The 21,316-nt window shown below is 41.6% G+C and overlaps 1 protein-coding gene across 14 annotated transcripts in view; it reads left to right on the top strand.

The window, feature by feature from the left end:
- Window positions 1-21,316, top strand: part of GRIN2B (glutamate ionotropic receptor NMDA type subunit 2B) — a 282,448-nt gene that overhangs the window by 42,072 nt on the left and 219,060 nt on the right. The window lies entirely within an intron of this gene.

Raw genomic sequence — 21,316 nt, 5'->3', positions numbered from 1 at the left:
ATGCCTGTTGAAAACAGGGAAGTTCAGCAAAAAAATTCCACAAAAAATCTTGGGCTGCAGCAAAGATGAATCTAGTTAAATTGCCACCTCCATTTCCCACTCATCCCACAACTCAAAGCCACTGCTCATTTAAATGCAGGTGCCTTGTACCCCATTTATTTGCACAGACACATTGTGCTCTCCCCACTGCTAAAGGTGAGATCACTGATAAAACAGGAAACCAGTGTGTGCTGGTAATCCTTCCCTTTCTATTGTTAAAATTTGCAGTCCTACCCTGCACATGCTTACTCAGAAAGAAATCCCTCCAAGCTCAATGTGTGAGTGTGGAAAGGATTGCAGCATTAGTTTAAAATGGAATTCACAGAGTTTGAAAGCTAACTGTTGGTTTAAACAGTAACTATAAGGAATCCAGTATCCATTTGCTGTTTGGACCCCTCTGTGACTGCCTTGGCATCAGGGCTTCATGTCCCAGGTGTTAGTGTGCTTGCAGTGCCATATGGAAAGTCTGCATTTTAAACCCCCATTTCCCCTCTCTCCAGCGGGCTACATGCTAAAAATATTGCAAAAACCTTGCAAAGATTAGTGTATTTTTGCAGTGAGTTTTATTCCGTTTGACTTAATTCATTTTTCAAAGCTATTGATTTTTGAAAGTTAGCTAATAAACATTGTTTAATACTGAGTAAAAAGGTAAAGGGACCCCGACCATTAGGTCCAGTTGCAGACGACTCTGGGGTTGCGGCGCTCATCTTGCTTTATTGGCCGAGGGAGCCTGTGTACAGCTTCCAGGTCATGTGGCCAGCATGACTAAGCTGCTTCTGGTGAACCAGAGCAGCACACGGAAGCGCTGTTTACCTTCCCACCAGATCGGTACCTATTTATCTACTTGCATTTCATGCTTTCAAACTGCTAGGTTGGCAGGAGCAGGGATCGAGCAACGGGAGCTCACCCCATCGCGGGGATTCAAACAGCCAGCCTTCTGATCTGCAAGCCCTAGGCTCTATGGTTTAACCCACAGCGCCACCCGAGTTCCTAATTTAAAACTGAGTCGTTGATACCTATTAATATAAATTAGAGTTGCTATTAACCCCGGTAAGACCTGAGTTAACAACCACTTGGCCAACCCTGTCTCTTGCAAGTGCCCCACTCAACTTACATGTCTTTAAAATGCCACTGCTTGTAATACGCCGTGTCAACTATTAGGGGTTAAATAGCTCAGCTAATAGTGTGCAGATAAAAATCAGTTAGGCTGAAATGGTTCTGAGTAAAGATAAGTTCTGTCCTGAGAAGCTGTTAGAAGTATTTCCCTTAATGTAGGTTCCAATGCTAGATTGGTTGAAAAATACTGCAGAATGGTGTATTGCTTTCATTTGTCATACTTTCCCCCTTCTGGTATTCCTTGTAACTAAGAGGTGTGGCACTTTAGAAGCAGAGGGGTGGGGAGGGGGAAGCAGGGCAGAAGGTTGGGACTTACATGACAAATTCTATCATGAAAGTTATTTGGGTAAGCTTCATACATTGTTCTCAGTGCTAGGATACGGCCCTGGACATATGAGGTAGGATATTAATACAGAAACTCCACCCCCGCAAAAGCACCATACACCATAGCATAGTCCAGGCTTCCTCAACCTCGCCCCTCTGGATGTTTTTGGCCCACAACTCCCATGATCCCTAGCTAGCATTTCCAGTGGTCAGGGATGATGGGAACTGCAGTCTCAAAACATCTGGAGGGCTGAGGTTGAGGAAGCCTGGCATAGTCTTTCAGTTCCTGTTAGCACCTTCTATTGCCACTGGGATGCTGCATGAAGAATGGTTAAGCAACAGTGCCTGCAGTCTTAACCAATCTACTTTGAAGTAAACTCCTATATGTGTGGGATTAGAACTGCAGCCTGTGTGAGCCTGGTGTAGAATTGTGGAGCAAATCCCCCTTTCCCTGCATTAAAGCTGGTTCCACTTTCTGATGGAGGTTACTATGAGATTTGAAGTAATAATCTAATGTTGGTTTCACATGTGAACCCCAGTTAATGCTAACTGCAGTTAAAACTTGTTGCCAGTGCTTCCCTTAAGGTGGGAGGGAACAATCTATTTATTCCTGAAAGGGCAGGGGTTTGGGGAAGGGAAAATATGGCCCTACAGCTCGCCTTTAGCCAAGATAATGAGGGATCCTGTGTGATATCTGTGCTGGCTCACTGCTGCTGCTCTATGTTATACACACATTAAGTAATTTTGTGGTGGCAGCACTGATGGCAGTGAAGCCACTGCTTTAATATCCCAGAGGGATGTAGTTGGCAGAAGGACCTCTGGGTGCCATTGGCTAAGCCTTTCCTCTTGGAGCCCTGCCCTCCGTTTCTGTCACTTTGACAGTTGCGCAGAGGAGGGAAGCTAACCAAGAGCAGCTTTTTTCACATCTGCATGAGAAGTTGCACCAGCCCAAATTCCTTATCCTGTGCAAATGCAAAGGGTATGGGGAAGCACTTTCTTTCTTTGAACTTGTCACCACAGGTTAATCTTAGAGAGGGGTAAACAAAAGGACCTAGGGAAGGATGATAATAAAAAAGCAAAGCTTTCGAAAAGAGGAAACAGGAGGTGGATACATGACATATTGATGGGCAAAGTCCCCAAACTGATGGGTGTTATTATTGTTTGATATACAATGGGGGGAAAGATCACAAATATACAACTGAACAGACTTTGAGGCAAAAGACTTGCAAAGAGAGGCCTGAATAGTACAAGTACATCCTTACATTCTGGAAGACAATTTAGAATTAGATTTACTTACAGTATATATGGGATGTTATTTATCAGTCATTGCAGGGAGCATATCTCAGTTCTTGATTTGTGACCCTCAGATGGTCTGAAAGCAAGGGAGTCTAATTTGTGTTCCTCCAGATGTTGCTGAGCTCTATCTCCCTTCAACCCCCAGATAGCATGGGCAATAGTCAGGAATGATAGGAGCTGGAGGGCTGCAAATTAGCCATCCCTGTGTTAAATAATGCTCATGGCTATGACTTGCTAGCCATTGCTACTAGGAAGGGTGTAGAGTGTGCAGGACTATTTGCACCTCTCACTGTATAGAAGAGGGAATTTTTGAATGATAAGCTACATCTGCTGCAATTCTCTCTTCTAAACAACTATTAATACTGGAGTCCTGTTCTCATCTGATCACCCTGTTACCAAATGCTGGTCAGGACTCAGGAATAGTTTTCCTGGTTTTGCTGTACATTGAAGTTTAACATCTTGGAAGCCCTTTTATCCCAGTACATTAGTTAAAGTAGATATCACAGTGGTTTCTGCTGTAATTTTGTTCGATGTGTATTTATGCACTAATTGATTGGAGCACTTACTGAGATGGACCCAGGGCGAGTACATTACATTTCCCCTTTCCTGGACGAGACTCACTTTCTGTGACAACTGAGATGGCTTTTATCTTTTACTTTATTTTGTAAATGTTTTATATTTTTAATTCCAGACTTATAGAAATTGCCAGATCTATTAACTTTTTAAATTTAATTGCAGTTTGAAATTGTGTTGGTATGTTCTGCAAAATAAATGCCCATGATTAAAGCAAAGAGTGAAATAGGCTCTCAGGTTCAGTTCAAGAGTGCCCAACTACTCTGTTTGATAGACTCCAGTTATGGCATTTACAAAGATGTAGCTTTTCTTCTATGCATTCTTCATATTGTTATAACTGCAAAAACAACAAAATTATGTTTTCCACTACCATTCAATATAGAATAAGGTCTGTAATTAATAGCTCTGTGATTATGCTGTTTTTTAGCTGGGGCAGTTTCTTGGTATTCCTGCTCCTTTGTTTGTTTGTTGGGACTGACCTTTCCCTTTCTTTTCCTTTTGTTTTGCTTTTGAAGCAACCTTCCAGTAGATTTGCTTGTCAACACAAATAATTATGGACTTTTCATTCTCATTACAGAATTATTAAATGTTTAATTTGGGCATTGCATTTTAATAACATAGAACTACACAAATTTAGAAGAACGAGTCATCCATCCAACATCTTTGAAATCTCAGCGAGCGAATCACACTGAGCCTTCAGAAATACTACTGTGGGCAGAGACATAAGTGAATGTACCACTAACTTTTTTTAAAAAAGGGCAAAGTCCAATTATTTGTATTAGTCATTAAGAACAGATCATGAAGTAATGGGTTTCAGATGAGGTGGGAAGCACATAGACAACACATAAGATTAAACAGTTACAGGAAGAATGTGTGAGGTTGATAGAGCTACATCTTCTGGTGATATTTAACGTTAGAACTGGATGCCCTGGTACCCAATTACAGCTCAGCTCTCTTGTACGTTTTCCTTGGTGGACATGGAAATTGAACATAATAATGGAGTGGGGGCCTGTAACAGTGAAATCCATCACTAGGAGAAGCATCTCTAACAATGACAGTAAGTTGATCAATATAGGAAACATCTGGGGTTGAACTGTCTGATAAACTAAAATAACTTGCCTGTTTGATGTCACTCAGTATTGCTTCTCGAACTGTATTAACCATCAACTGGATAAGCTCTTCACATATGGTTTTGCATAAGCATGATGACTGACCAGAGCCTTTGCCTCCATACTGATTCATGTGAGCACACAGGAAGGGATCAGCTCTGGCAATTAATTCAAGCAATCCAAGAACATTACTATTGCTTGGTGAACCAAATATTTCATTGTCTCCCCTAAATGCCGAGCCACATTCTGCCAAAAGGGAAATCACTGCAATAACTCGCTGAAGTACGTGCCTCCAGTAATCCTGCTCTGCTTTGATTTGCTGTCAGAGTTTTGATGTGAGCATTTGACCACACTTTATTGTTAAGTATGTTAGCAGAGAGTTCATATGATTTTTAGAATTTTTGTGGGTTTGAAAAAGAAAAGTGTGATGTCAATCATTAAATCCAATAGAAGCTAAAGCTGTAGTTGAGGTAGTTTGGTTACAGAAAAGTTTGCACCAAAACAGGAGACTTTTCCTTCTTTTGGAGAATACACTAGCCATTATCAAGGGTAGGTTTCTCCATTTACTTTGGTGGAATAGAATAAATTCTTTGAACAGAACCAGGCTTGGTTTTTGCATGTTTGTTTCATAGTGGTAAAAGCTGCTGCTGAGTGCTGACATTTCAATGGAGCTTTCTCAATCCAGAATATTTCCTTGTTATTTGATGTGAACTGCAAACCTGATTTCTCTGAAATCACTAGTAGCGTGTGCAGTTGGTATTTTTGTGTCTGTAATGCAAGGTTTTTTGCTGAGATCATCTGCTTTGTTTTCCAATTCTTTAAGACAGTAATGCGCTTGAACTGCTTCTTTTGGTGTAACTGTCTCGTGGCATGTTCCTTCAACGCCTTGTGTTAATTCTTTGGTTGTAGGTCCTGTCACTTCATTCACACTTTTCTCCAGAAGTTTCTTTACTTGTAGAGGTACCGGTAGTTACTGACAACAGTTCTCTGTGAAGTTCTTAGGAGGCCGCATTCTGTATATAAACTGCTTGTTCTACAGTCTGCTCAGACTGGTCACTGTAGTTACTTGATTTTCTTCTTTTTGTAAACATAAATGTATCTGAGGGTTTATGTAGGGCTGTTTCTGCCTGCTGTACAAAGCCATATGACGTGATTGGTTTTAAACTTTTGAGTACTTCCTTCTGTTATTATTTTTTTTTGCTTTCTTTTACCAGTACCACTTCCATATTGTTTATTCACCATTTTCATAAAAAGTCAGAATTAAATATTGTGATTCACAGTGATATAAAAGCATCTTCATGTGTTCTCAAAATGCATTGCTATAATGAAAGACAGTGATCTGAACTCTTGTAATGCTTCATTGCTGACTTTAAAGCTGCTCAGAATCAAATGATAAAGCCTCCACGAACTTTACTAAACAGTAAATACACGCTAGTGTAACTGTCATACGTCAAGTGTTTAATGTTACCAAGCAACTGGGCCTAGATAAATCTTCCTGTTAAAAAAAAATGGGCAAGAGGCCAAGCCCCCCCCCCCTAGATTATGAGGCCCTGGGCTGCAGCCTGCTCAGTCCGTATGTAAATCTGGTGCTAGTTCTTGTGCTGAGGCGCTGCTTGCATGTTTTCCCCTGGCATCTGCTTGGTCACTGTGAGAACAGGATGCTGGAGTAGAAGGGCCATTGGCCTGATCCAGCAGGCTCTTCTTATGTTCTTGTGCACATAACAGAAAATCAACTTGTATTCAGTCACTGCATTTTGCTTAGAAATGCCTTTGCAATGCACTGTAGCAGAAGGAATACACACAGCAACACATCAGATGAATAGTTGTATGCATTTACAGCATAAAACAAATCCAAGAACTTGCATACATGTGCCCATTTTCTAGTTTTGGCTCTAATTGGGGGGTGTCATTGGTTACTGCTTTCCATGGTCTACGGATGCCAGGGGAAATTCTCCTGTGATAGATGTGGTTATTGGAAACATCTGAGAATGATAATGTCCCCAAGGGAAAGCCTAATGAAAGTGACAAGATGACACATCTGTTCTTTTGGTCTTGCACTTCTCTTGCTTACATTCTTTGTACAAACTGAAGCTGAAATTAATCTGCAATTCACAATGACTACAAAAAAGGGGGTGGAAGAGGGAAAAGAAAAAAGAAAGAAGAAAGTGGAACATAATGGAACTTGGAATATCAGTGAATCAAGCAACACACCATATACATCCTGCTTATATCAGCATAGGAATTTTCCCAGTCTGCATTTGGAAATGCTGGGCAGTCTTGAGGAAAATCTTCTGAAGTCATATGAAAATGGAAAAAGTTGTATTTATGAGTAAGCTACAATCTTGGGTTTGCCTAAAGCGCTAATGATTAGAAGGGAGTTTCAAGACCATATGTCTGAGAAAGAGACTGTCAGTGTGGCATTTTGGAAGTAATGGCTGCCTAGGCTGTATGTCAAAATTGCTGTTAGTTTCTGAAACAACCTCATACCTCTCATGCATATGGCAGCTGTGTCAGGAGCGATAGTGCATTTTAAAATATATCCGATGAGAATAGGTAAGTTCTAAGAAATGAAAGAGTACACTCTTATAAAATATGATTTTAAAATTTATCATAGTGCTCAATCAAAATAATAATGCTGACCCAAACCCCACTTTGATTGCAAAGCTTTCCACTTTAGTAATGCTAAACTAGAGTTTTTCTAGATTTCAACTCCTGTATGGCTTGACATATGTTTATATTTTACGTAGGCATTTATTCACTTGCAAGCATGTGCACTAAGTATAAGATCATCTTGAACATCTGGAAGGCATGTGATATGGTTCATACATAAACAAGCTTGGTTCTATTTTGGAAACATGTATTTTACCTTATACTGATCCAGACCACTTGTACAGTTAACCCAGTACTGTCTAATCTACTGTTTTAGGCAGCAACACTCTTAGGTCTTAGGCAGATGTGTCCAGATCTGTTCCCAAATATCCTTTGACTGGTGCCATGTCAGGAGTGTACCTAGGGGTTGACAAGGTTGGCCCCTGTCAAGGGTGCAGGCCCGTGTGTGTGTGTGTGTGTGTGTGCAAAAGGCCCTCCACTCTGGCTTCCAGGTGAAGGAATGGGGGTGGAAGGCAGCTCCTTGCCCAGGGTGTAGTAGTAGTAGTAGTAGTAGTAGTAGTAGTAGTAATAATAATAATAATAATAATAATAATAATAATAATAATAATTTATTATTTATACCCCGCCCATCTGGCTGGGTTTCCACAGCCACTCTGGGCAGCTTCTAACAAAAGATAAAAAATGCATTAAAACATCAGTCATTAAAAACTTCTCTAAACAGGGCTGCCTTCAGATGTCTTCTAAACCTCAGATAGTTGTTTATTTCTTTGACATCTGATGGGAGGGCATTCCACAGGGGTGCAAGGGAGCCTAGGTGTGCCCCTGGTCCATCTACATGCAACACACATGCTATATATTAATGAGCCAGAATCCTTCTGATAGGGCAGTTAATTTTTGATTCTCTCATTTTCAAATGTAGGTTCCAATCTAGTTCTCAGTTAGACATAGTGCTTGCTATAGAGTCCAGTATTGGCAATGTTAAAGTTCAGAATTGTGGCATTGAAAGAATATGACTCCTCCACTTTGGAGCTTTCCAGCTGGTTATGAAGTCCAATTATCCAAACAGTTCAGTTTCGGCTTGTACTTAACTTTCCTGGCACTGGCCCTACTGCCTTCCACACAGCTGCCCTGCCTCAATGAAACATACTTTTTGGTGACAATGAAAAAGGTTGCTGCCCTGGCCTTTGTTAAGGTCTTTGATCCTTGAAATTTTTGGGACTCAGAGTCCTAGTGCTGTGTTTCAGAGCCTAATGAAGGCCACACAACAGTATCTGTCCTCATCACTGTCCCAAAATTGTCAGTGGAAAAGTGAAGGAGATAGTGGAGGCGGGTGAGAGTTGGGAAGTGCACATGGCAGTGCAAGAGGCGAGATCTCTAGACCTTGCTGTGTTCATGCTCCTGATTGGCATTAGGAAATTTCACTGCAGAATGCGCCTGAGCTTAAAATTAACTTTCAAGCCTGTTCCTAACTTACCTCAATTTATTTTTAATTTTAAAAAATTATATCCCCGCCCTTCTTCCCAGATGAACCCAGAGCAGCAAACAAGTGATAAAACAATAAAGCATCTTAAAAGCAATTGCAATACTGATGCAGACTGAGAAAGATCTCAAAATACAAGGCTTGTTGAAAGAGGAAGGTATTCAGTAAGCACTCAAAGCTGGACAAACACACTCTCAGCCACAAGTACCTCTTGGATATTCAGCAATGCCAGATCTAGCAGCATACCCAAGCTGCAAACCGGTACTTCAGAGGAAGTGCAATCCTTCAACTAGTATGTGGAGACCCATAGGTGGGTCACAAAGCCACACCAGGTAGGTTGTGGCAAAGCTGTCATCACCATTCAAATCCTTTAGTTGAGCCTGCAGACTTTTATACCCCTTTAGCTTGTTTTAGGGAAGCCCATGTTGATTTGAGTCTGGGGAAGCTTTCTCATCATTCAAGTATGCCTATGATAGGAAGAAATGATAGCCATGCAATCCACCTCTACTACGTATAATCTCTTGGAGCTACTACTTTCCCCACTTCTGGGGAAATTACCATGTCGAAGCATCTGGGATAACTTTGGTTTTCCCATAAACTAGACAATTACATTGTGTCTAAAAGGAAAATCAGTTTATGCAAAGCAGAAAACTATGACTGTGGCAACAGTGTTGCATTGGGATTTCTAATAACCATTCCAATATCAGTTCATTTAGCAAGGACTAATTCAAATGTCAGATTACTACGTCAAATTAAGTCTATTAAGTTCTGTCCTGTTTATGTGCATGCATAAAATTAGACAGTGTTCTGCATGGAATTTTTGGTCAATAGGCTGCTCACCTCTGAACTTGAGATAGCAACAAAGGGCACATTTATTGGAAAGTGTGAATTTGACTAGAGAGTGTGCATATTGTTCAGAGAGTGTACAAAAACCTGTTGAAATATGCAAGTTCCCCAAGGCCTGTTGGAGAGTATATATAATGATTGAAAAATGTGAACACAGTTTCCTCTTAATGGATGGGTTATTCACACATTACCCATGAGGTATGGTGAATGCACACAGTGGCTGGTTGTTATGCACATTACCCCTACCATACATATCAGTGGTGGGGAAACTGCAGCCTGTGGGCCTAATTAGGCCTGCCACAGCTGCCAGTTTGGTCCACAAGGTAGCTTCCCACAAGCCATGGCTACTTGCCCCACTGCATTGTAGGGCATTGTACTAGATGTCCTTTGGGGTCCCTTCCAACTCTACAACTCTATGATTCTATGATATTTTCTTTGCAAGCAGGGCTTTCATTCAGCTCTGATTGGTACTCCAATAGGATCCATGGCACTAGGGAGCTCCCTAGAGGAGGTGCTTTGGGTTTAAAGCACTGGAGTAAGTGCTTTGAATCCAAACCACTTCTTCTGGAGATAGGGAAATGAAGTTCCGCTTAGAAAAAAATGCTCTGTTCAGAAACAGAGCGGTTTCCCCCCGTTCCAGAGCAAGGCTCTTCGAAGGCACTCTTTGATTGACGCTGGGATGGTGATTGGATTGGTGCTGAAAGCACATCTTCAAATGAGGTTGCTGTAACTTCCATCAGCTGATCGGCAGTTACCACCTTTGAACTTTGACTGATGTCAACCACTAGATGTCATTACAGTAGGATCTCAACTTATGCAGATTTCACTTGCCCTGTTGCAGTTTTAAGCATGTGGTGGCTAGTCAGATGCAATCATTCAAATTAAATGCATGCAAGGCAGAGGGCTTAAAATCTCTTTTTTTCCTGGGTTTTCCTGGCACAGAAAGAGCTTTTAAGCTTTCTACTTGCTTACTGGGCTCTGAGAGATTATTGCTTGGGCTCTCAAGGCCATAGCAAGATCTTGCACCAATTCTAGAAGGTAAAATTTCTTACGGGGGTGCAGTTCCGAGGGGTTGTTTTGCCTATATGTAGTTTTGACTTTACATGTCAAACATCCCCTCCCCCTGCTGCTGCCCCTTTCTAATCTGCCGATTGACAGATTGGTGGTCTCACCTACCTGTCAAAGTTGGCTTTGTGAGGGTTGGGGATTTTGGAATCTGGCACCTTGTCTGGATCCAGTTCCTCATCACCACCCCACTGGTCAGTACAGGCTGCATTTTGAAAATACAAATATGTTCCTTGGTGCATTAGTAATCTGTCTTTTCCCCCAGTGTATTATAAAGATATGAAGTGTCACATTTTCTGATTTTTCAAGTAATTGGTTCCTTGAGCCACGGGCTGGTGTAGTACTGTGGGTGAGAAGTGGCCCTCCTATCTCCAGTAACGGGAATAAAAGTGCTCACTTACCATACTGTGCTGTTGTAAGGATAACAACTAGATAATGCATGTGAAGTACTTTGCATAATTTAAAGTACTACACGCATATTAAGTACTATGTGTGTACAAATCTTAGCTTTATCCTTGCTGAGAAATTCAAGAGTGGTCTGTAGCAGCAAAAGCAACCAAGTGTCTTGTGGTGGTAGCCTTTAGATTCACCCTGTATGTCCTTGTCCCCCTGCCTCAGTGTTGGTCATTTCCTATAGTTCATCTTTCTGTGATTGTGGTGTTTCCTCCTTTGCCTTTATGTACCACAATTCACTATTCCTGCCTTTTCTATCTGAACCAGGCAAACATAGTGGTTGCTTTCTATAAGACTTAACCTTGGCCAGCTAGAAGAGTTTCTCTTATCAACTCACATGTGATGCCAGCTGGACACAAAACCCACTGCTGCTGTAAAAATAATGTGGAGGGGCAGCAAAACACACCCTTATAGGTCTTTTAAATTCCCAAACTGCAATTCAGCTACTCTCGTTGAAGTCCCATTAGTTTCAGTAGAAATAGTGAGATTTCAGTTGTGAGGGATGGGAGCCAAACTGAGTAAAATAATAGCTTTGAAGTTCAAAGTGCACCATGAGAATAAGCAAGATAAGGGTGTTAGAGAGGAGGTTTTCATTCAGAGCTAACAGTTAAATGAGTCTTGATGTGTATGCAGATGAGCTAAGCTGCAGCTCATATATTTGCTTTAAGCGTGTTGGCTTCATACTAGGTATGTTGGAGGGTGTTTTAAAATCACTGACTTACACACCATTGCATCATGTCTTTCTCCCTGCTTTGCTTAGTATTTACAGCATTCTTTGCGTTTGAAACTGCGTGTGTTGAAGTGTTATTTATGTTTCTATTGACAGTTTTGAGCTTTTGGAAACTTTGTTTAAAAAGCAAGCATGTGCTAATGAAAACGCCATGTATACTATAATAGTCTGCAGTGTAACTTGGGGGATATTTTATTATGAACATGGCATGTACTCAGGACTTATTATAGAATGGATAATAATTGTGCTAGTCTTGTTACTCAGAAGGATTCCTCAAGTTGATAGTTTCATTCAATTTGGGATACTGGATTCTGATTCCAGCTTAGACCCAATTCGCTTAGAAGTGAGAACACATCTTTATCAAACATATTAAATGACTCTTTAACTATTGCATGCCCTCCCTTTTATGTTATTCAGTCTCTCCTGAAATAGTTGGCTGGTTCTTGTGTAAAAATAAACACCATCTCTCCCCACCCCTCCCCACGATAAAAAGCCAGATTAATTCAAATAAATAGGCTCATGTGGAATTCGCAGGATACCTGAGTGAGAGGGAAATGAGCTGGATTTTACCCTGATTCCACAGGCTTTTCATCTTAAACGGTCCTATGTGATCATGGACTATGGAAACATTTGGACATTTTAATACCGGTGCCTTTGCCTACTCTGAGAATCTGGACGTAGAATAATTAATTCAGTCACTTGACAGTTAGTTGTGATGATGTCAAGGTTTCTATGCACGTGAAGCCACAAAGTTACCTTGGAAGTGACCTCATCTGTTCACCATTTATAAACACAATATATATGAGGTGATATTGCTCTGTACATCACAGAGGACATAAGAGACCAACAAGCTAGGAATCCAAAAAGGGACAGACTTCTCCACAGAATCACTGTGAGTGGTAATGCTGGGCTACAAGAGTAGTTTAGTACTGGGAACATATAATTATCCCACTGTCCAAAAAGCACAGGGTGATCTGTGCTTGATCTTGAGATGGGAAATGAAATCAAAGGAGGCATCCAGAGGAGGAAATGCTGTAGCAATGGGTGATTTCAATTACCCTCACATAGAATGGGTGCTTGGCTTCCCGTTAGGTTTCCAGGGGTGCCCAAAGCCACAGATTATGTTCAGCACAGAGCAAGGAATGTCTCTCCCTCCAGCTCCCAGCCCTTCCGCTTGCACACAACAACTCTTACAGTTGTTCTCCTACATACCAGCCAGGACAAGATTATCAGTGGCATGGCTTTGTTGTTCTATCTTCACTGTTGGAGGCAAGATGCCTCTGAATGCCAGTTGTTGGAGAACACAAGAAGGAAGAGTTGCTGTTGCACTTGGGTCCTGGCTGTGGTCTTCCCGTTGGCATCTGCACACAGTGAAAACAAGATGTTCGACTTGATGACCTTTGACCTGATCCAGCAGAGCTCTTTATGTTCAATAAACTTCCAGCTCCTTAAGGGTTTAGTTGATTGAAGCAATTTCCCTTCTTAGCAAGTTGAAGCTGGAAAACTGAGCAAAAGGGGTTTTTTTAGATAGGTAATTTTAATGTCTAAACATAGCAGTCTGATAGGCTGCTGATAGGCTCTTTAGTTGGTTATGTGAATTATCTGTACTGGCAGGGGTGCAGATGACCTTTGACGTTTTCCCTTACTTTGATTCTACTTCAAAAGGTGGTCAGTCAGGCCTGCTATGTTTGGCAGTCTTCTTGCTTACTCTGTTGAGTGAGGTTCTGGACTTCTGTCCCAAAGTCCTGCCGTCATAGCTAAGAGGTAACAGATAGGTGTGGGGCAGCCTAATACAAAGTGACAAAGGAGAGCACTTTTTTTTGCAGCTTATTTAACTTCCATAGGCCGTAAATTCCTTTTGATATCCCAGAAAAGCCTAGAGTATGATGGACTAAAGGAAACGGTCAATAAATCTCCATGCACAAGCAGTAGAGGTGCCTGGGATAGGAGATTAAGTGAATTAACAGTGCTTTATCTTTGCTGGGGTGAGTAGAAGAATTATGATGGAATCTGTCATGTCTCAGTAGACTTTGCCTTAGGCACTACCGTGCCTTTCCCTACCCTTTAGTGGGACAATGTAGGAATATGAACTGGTGAGGAAAGAACCACATAGTGTAACCCTCTGCACATTTACTTGGAAGTAGGCGCTACAGTATTCACTGGGGTTTATTCCCTGCTTTTAAAAATTATCGTCTTAAGATGTGTGTGGAAAACTGAAGTTGGGGCTTAGATAGACAGGGCGACAATTTCCAAGCACTCTCTCATGATAGCTCATAAATGATTAAAGCTCTGCAGTCACTAGGGGGAGAAATTTAGCAGTTTCTTCACATGTTGGTCTTCACACTGAAATGGAATAAGCACTATCTGCAAAGGTGCATGTGAATGACTAGTCCAGGCACAGGCAAATTGGCCCTCCAGATGTTTTGAGACTACAATTCCCATCATCCCTGACCACTGGTCCTGTTAGCTAGGGAGGATGGGAGTTGTAGTCCCCAAACATCTGGAGGGCCGAGTTTGCCTATGCCTGGACTCGTCATACATTTTTAGCCTCTCTTGATAGCTACACATATAGCCTCAGTTTTCCAGTTAGCAGCAATAGTTCACCTGTGCCTGAAATGCTGGGCTTAATATTTCTAAGGGTATCTTGGACTCACCAATCACTTACCAATAGAAACAACGCACACATTGGGCCCCCCAATGTATAAAAATTGGTGATATGAAAATGTTTCCTCATTTTATTTGTAACATTTTATTTTATTTTTTATCTCACACTTCTTAGATAGAGTTAGAATAAATACTGTTCTCTTGGGAGGTGTGGTTGGGGGCCAGTTGGCCCTACTGACTTTTATTATCAATCAAACCCCCATTCCAGGCAATATGTAGAAGGGAGTGTGCGCACATACAGAATGCACAGATCATTGTACCAACATACTATGTATTTTGATAGTACCACAGGGGCAAAAGAAAAAGACCTTACATATATCAATGGTCCATTTGTTAGGCCAATCATCACCATCATCATCTTCATTCATTGTGGTGCAGACCCAGCTACGCCCCCCCCCTCCAGGAAGAGTCTGGGGTTGGTCTCATCAGTTGGAACTCAGTGGTCCAACCCTCCATGAGTCACAGTACACATGTACTGTGCACTTACGAGATCACCTTGCTCCACATGTGCCCACTTGACATCTTTGATCAGCGCAACTAGCACTGCTACAGGTGCCACATAATACCTGCTCTGCATTTGTAAGAACTTGACCGTTTAGTGTGGCAGCACCTGCCCTTTGGAACTCCCTGCCAATTCAGATCAGGCAGGTGCCTTCACTGTACTCTTTTTTGTGGGCGCCTGCAAAAACATTCTTGTTTAGACAAGCCTACCTGGATGCTTAAGAGAGTTGAGATAATTTCAATTTGTTTTGGTATTTTAACCTTAGTATGTTTTAAAGTACGGTTGTGGCTTTTTCTTGATCATACTGTTTTACCTTTTTGTAGAAATCACTTTGAGGGTGTGCTTTTTACAATCAAGTGGTGTATAAATTTTATGAAATAAATAATAAGATTGTAGCACTGCCTCATACCTAGGGCTTCATGGCACGCTTGCCAAAAACGTTGGTTACTACTACTGACTTGGAATATAAGAAGTTGCAGAGAAATATAGCAGTTGCTGTTAATAATGGCCCACAAATAAGCATGTAAGCTAATAAAGGATTGGAGACTATGTATGTAGTATTTGATTTATATATTACCTCTATGGCGTAGTTGTCTTTCCAAGGGACTGCTTTGCACATGAGGAAATAAATGATGTGATTTGAGTGGAATCAAAATAGCCATGCACAAATTATACATAAGTCCCTTATCATCTTCCTACTAGGGAACAGTTTCCCCTTGAAGGGAAACTATCCTTTTACAGCGTTGGACAGTGAAGATGGAATGCAACAGCTATGCTATCATTCTTTGCCTAATAATCTTTTCTATTTCTCCACCCCCAGCCCATTACAGCCTTTCCATTTATTTGTATTTTTATCTCAGTGGATAGAATTTGTATGGGAAGCTTAACTTAATTCATATGCATTCTTAACTTTCTTTGGGTTTCCTGTTTCAACTACCTGCCTCCCCTCCCTTTGTTCTGCCACTTTTTGCCTTATTCAGCAAAGAGAAACAATTTTAACCCTGGGATCATGGTGGAATTCCCTTGGGTGTTGTTATCACCTCAGACTTCTTCAGAGATAAGCACTTAAGAGAACACCCATGGGACTGCAGAGATGAAAAGCAGAATTGATTGAAAGGATTTGAGGGTCTCTCTGCATAGAAACTTGATCCTCAAGCAGCAAAGGAGGAAGTTAAACACTCTGGCTGATTTGTCAATGTTAGGATGGATGCAGCAGGGGCTCCATCTGTGCCGCTTAGGAATTCCCAGGGCTGTAGCCAAATACAGGGAGGAGTGTGCAGAATGAAGGCAAACCCAAGGAGGAATTGCTTCATATATGTATTATGGGAATCCTGGAAATGGAAGTCCTGCTCCTTTGGCCCCTAGTCTTACTGTGATTCACATTCTTCCTCTTCCAATCAGTCATGGTACTGTTTTATCCTCGGAACAACTAAGAGAGATTAGGCTGAGACTTGCCCCATGCCACCCACTGATCTTCAGAGCTGAGCAGGAATGTGAACCTGAGTTTTCCATGTTCAAGTCCAACACTTAATGGCAACATGTAAGTGATGGCAGAGGTCACAGGGTGACTACTCCTTTGCATGATTCCGCCCCGCCCTCCGTCTCACTGTGAACCAACAAATATGATAGATACAGGCATTTCTGAAAACTCATTTGATTTCAGGTTTGCAGATTTGCCAAGAAATTACTATAGGCAGGCACTTTTGTCAGTGGGACTTTCAAGAAGATTGCTTTGATAGGTGAATGGGATGCATGATTGTCTTGGGCACTTGACCAAGCCTGTTACATCACAAACAATACTTGCTGGCTTCGTTTTGTTAGCTCTTTTCTTTCTCTCTTTCTTTTAAGATGATGTACCTTCAGGACACCACATGATTCTGCTATGCTACCTCTTCTCTAGAGTACCTATGCAGTGCTGGTTTGAAAAGAAGCAATGTCATCCTTTCCTCAGTGCACTACCAACTCATTTCAGGAACTTTTTAAAAAAAAACTTCAGTGGTGGAATTTCATCCAGATAGTAGAATCATAGAATTGTAGAGTTGGAAGGTACCCCAAGGGTCATCTAGCCCAACCCCCTACAATGCAGGAATCTCAACTAAAGCAGACATGACAGATGACCATCCAACCTCTGCTTAAAAACCTCCAATGAAGGAGAGCCCACCACCTTCTGAAGAAGTCTGTTCCACTGTCAAACAGCTCTTACCATCAGAAAGTTCTTCCTGATGTTTAGTTAGAATCTCCTTTGTTGTAATTTGAATCCATTGGTTTGGGCCCTGCCCGCTGGAACAACAGAAAGGAAGCTTGCTCCATCATTCATGTGAAAGGCCTTTATGTATTTGAATATAGCTATCATATATCCTCTCAGTCTCTTCTTTTCCAGGCTCAACATACTCAGCTCCCTCCACTGTCCTTCATAAGGCTTGATTTCCAGACCCTTTATCAAGCTTTTTTTGAGGTGATACATGCTGGTACGGCATTCTCTCACCTCTTTTCCCCCTGCCACATCTTTCTTGCCACTGCTTGCCCACCCCCCGCTCTCTCCCCCCTTTGCTTCTTCCACCACTGCTTCCCGCGGCTGCAGGCACAGCTTCCCCGAGGTGCTTTGGTGCAACATCTCACTACCATAAAACAAAGCGCTCAACATGCAAGCCTAGTAGTTAGCATTTTCCTATACCCTTTTGGAGAGATGAGCCATTGCTGTAGCTGCCTTGCCAATATGCTTGTCCAGCTTAGTGTCAATGGAGAGGTTGCTGGTTATGCATATTGGTGGCACCCACGTAGACAAAATCATCTACCATCTCAAGCGTGTGGCCACCAGTGCTGATGCACAGAGTGCTGGCAACATCCTGACTCAAGATGTTGGTCTTTGTCAGGCTGATGGTAAGGCTGAATTCCATGTTGGCTTGGGCAAAATGGTTGATAAGACTATGCAGAGCTTTCACAGAGTGTGCTGGCAAGGCTGCATCATCTGCAAGCAACATCTTTTGGATAAGGGCCCACCATACTTCTATTGTGCCATGGTGATGTTCTAGGTTAAACGGACCCCTATAGCTCCTTGAATGGATGTACACACTGTTTTAAATTGAGCTGAAAGCATTTGAGAGCAGCAGGGAGAAGAATATGCCAAAAAGAGAATACAGGCCTGTTTCACATCACGCTTTATAGGGAAGGCATCCAAAGATGAGCTATCATACTGGGTGGTGCAACACATGTTCTTGTGGAAGGACACAATATCTTGTGGAGCTTAGGTGGGCATTCTTTCTTATTGAGCAGTGTGAGGAGTCCTTTTGGGCTGACGAGGTCAAAGGCCTTCATCAGGCCTATGAAAGTGATGTACAAGGGGTGTCTCTGCTCTTGGCATTTCTCCTGCAGCTGATGCAGTGAGAAAATCATGTTACCTCTGAGCTCTAAAGCCACATTGTGACTTGGGATAGAGCCTGTCATTCAGGCTGGCTTTCAGCACATCTGTTGGGATTCTCTTGTCTTGGGGCTTTACCACATGCATGGGAATTGATGCTGTTCTTCAGCTCATTAAGGGAGAGAGGGAGGGAGATCCAGCTCTTCCAAGACAGGTAGAGTCTAGATGCTGTCAACTGCTGCATCAGCAACCATGTTTTGGGGAAGGACAGTTCATGATAGTGCTCTGCCCATTGGTTCATCTGCTTGCTGCAGTCTGTGCTGATTTTCGTGAAGTAGTTTTCCTGACTGTTGATCCAAAGGCTTTCTTCATGCATTCATGCATTTTGTGAGTGAAGAACATGTTTGTGATGCAGAGGCAGTGATACAAGCAGCCTTTGTCCGTTTTTTGTTCATGCTGCCGGTACCAAAGTGGCCTATGCAGTAGTCCCATGTGTGACCCTTGCCCCTAACTCTGGCATTGAATTCTCCCAGCAGCGCTAGGTGTCTGTAAGCTTGGACCCTCCTGACAGCTTGGTTTAGTTCTTCATAGAACTTGTCCATTGTTTGTATGTCAGAGCACATGGTGGGAGTGCAGATGCTCAAGATGTTAACTGGACGATGTGGTTGAGAGGCAGACGAAGAACAAGTGTTCTGAGCCCTCTGTTGGCAGTTCTATTGCAGACAGAAGAGAGTTTCTACATCATGAATACATGGTTCTTCTCTATGCCCTCTTTGCCATAAAAAGGCGTAGTTCTTCTATTGGAGGTTGCCATTAGAAGTGAGTCTGGTTTCCTGTAGAGCACTTAGGTAAATGTTGAGCATTTTCAGCTAACAGTCAATGAAGGCCATCTTCGTGAGTCATTGACCTGCAGCAGGTTGGTGGACAAGCTAGGACACATGGCCCTGATGTTTCAGCTTGCTAGGTGCAAGAGGGTTTGTTTCTGTTCTTTTTTGTCTCGTCTAGTAGTTTGGTCCACTTGTTGAGTCACACTCTGAGCTCCAAGCACCCATTGAAGCAGACAGACAGTGATGGGTCAGCATTTTTTACCTTTTTCTAATTTCTCCTGAGCCCTGGGAAAAGGCATCACTTGACGAACAGTCTTGAAAGACTGTGAATAGCATGTTGGTTATTTTTAGAGAAGTAATTAATTCTAAGGGGGAGGGGGGGAACTCGCCCCAAACTTTCTGTTTTTCTCTCTGTGCCTGTATCTACATAGGGACTTAGCTGCCATTCCAAGCAACTCTGTAAATAGAAAAAACCTTTAACAGGGTATGTAGTGCAACTTAATACAGTTGCAAGCAATCTCACAAATATGATACAAAAATGGATCTCTGCATTGACTAACACTACGGCACCAGCCTCATTTTCATGTCCCAAGTGAGAAGCAGAGTGAGAAGTAATTAGAGAAAAGAAAAAATGGGTAAAGGAGGTTTCCCTTTAAATCTAAAAAAAGAAACCCCAAAAGCTTCAGTCTCATTCAGTGATATGCCCTTGGTGTTGTGAGTGCTCAGCACTGCTTCTCACAAGTGCTGATGCATAATTCAACTTTAATTTTTAGTGATGTGGATGGTATACTGGGGGGTGGGTGAGCTCTCTTGGGGGGGGGGGCGCACACATCATGTGTTTAAAGCAGGCTAGGCCATAGATCCATTTGCTAGCTAACAAATGTTATTAGGAGGGGGAAAGAAAGTTGGTACTTCCTTTTAGTAAAGCAGAGAGAGGGAGAGTGAAAATGTGAAAATGCTTTTATTGAAAATGTGAAATATGATATTTTTATCTTTTCTATAAATGTATCCACAAACCTGGATACCTTAAATTAATATTGTGGTTCTGAGTTAAAATGGTTGATCGGGTTTGTGCAATAGGTAGTTGAAATCTAACTATTCATTTATGTGCAGTATACGTATTATAGTAATTCTAGCAGTGCACTTAAGAGGGCACCTATAGATCGCTAAGTAAAGGATCTGATAACAGACACACAATCATACCTGGTATTTTTAAAAGTGACAGGAATATAATCTGGAGGGGATAACTGGCTAAAGTATTTATGCTTTTAATTTATTAACAGTTTGTGATTTTTAAAAATACACATAGGGATCAAACCCACAAAATATTTTGAAGATTATTTGTTAACAAATAATCAAGTGTTCAGAAGTCTGCTCAGTAAACTGACTAATTGGCCAAAGACTTGTCATCCTACTTCGTTAATGTTGCATTTTCAGTTAAAGTTATTAGACTGCTGCCTTCCTAAATGATCGGGCCACTATAGGTGCTTAAGGATGTTATCAGTTTGAGTAACTGAATTAAATACAGAATAAGTGAACCAGGAAGATAGAAAGGCACAAATCATACAAAAATATATATTAACAATTAGGTAGATTAATGGTTAAAAGTCCCTAGATAGAAAGCAGAATTAATTATATTTTGTGGCCTAACTGCAAGCATTGCAAAGCAAAGCAGAGCACTCATGCTTACAAATTAAATTTAGTGAGGACATCTTTGATTTTAAAATGAGGCCCTGCAATGTAAAGTGTCATCAGTAATAGTATGTTATATCTGCACTATTTAATGAGCATGCTTATATCAAGAGCAGATTAACATTTCTAGCAATCTAGGAGGCAATCCACTTTAAAGAACTTAACATGGATTATATAATTCTCTATCTTTATACTATGGTTTTATACCCCGTGTTGGATAGGCGGTGGCCCTCATAATGCTGAGTAGCATTCCTGTCCATAGATTTTCTAAAAATATTGATTGTGTTTCCACCTGCATCATTCATCTTAAATGCCCCAAAACAGACAAACTGAAGTTAGCGTTGGCATACCAGGAAAATTCTGCATATGTTCATCATCTCTAAACATTCTAAAAAACATTGTCATGCTATTGGGTTCTTCCCAAATGGCTTACCTTCTGAAAGAATAATAGAATTGCAGACTTGGAAGGGACTCTGAGGGTTGTCTAGTCAAACCCCTGTAATGCAGGAATCTCAACTAGCTCATCCATGACAGATGTCTACTGTCATGGGAGAAATTATTCCACGACAAAACGGTTTTGTACTAAAAGGAATACTAGAGTATAGGCCAGTGCTCCTAACTTGCAGCAGAAC

The sequence above is a fragment of the Podarcis tiliguerta genome (genome assembly GCF_965153285.1).
Source record: "Podarcis tiliguerta genome assembly, chromosome: 10".
NCBI lineage: Eukaryota > Metazoa > Chordata > Lepidosauria > Squamata > Lacertidae > Podarcis > Podarcis tiliguerta.
Note: the sequence above shows the minus strand (reverse complement) of the source record. Positions and strands in the feature narration are given on the sequence as shown.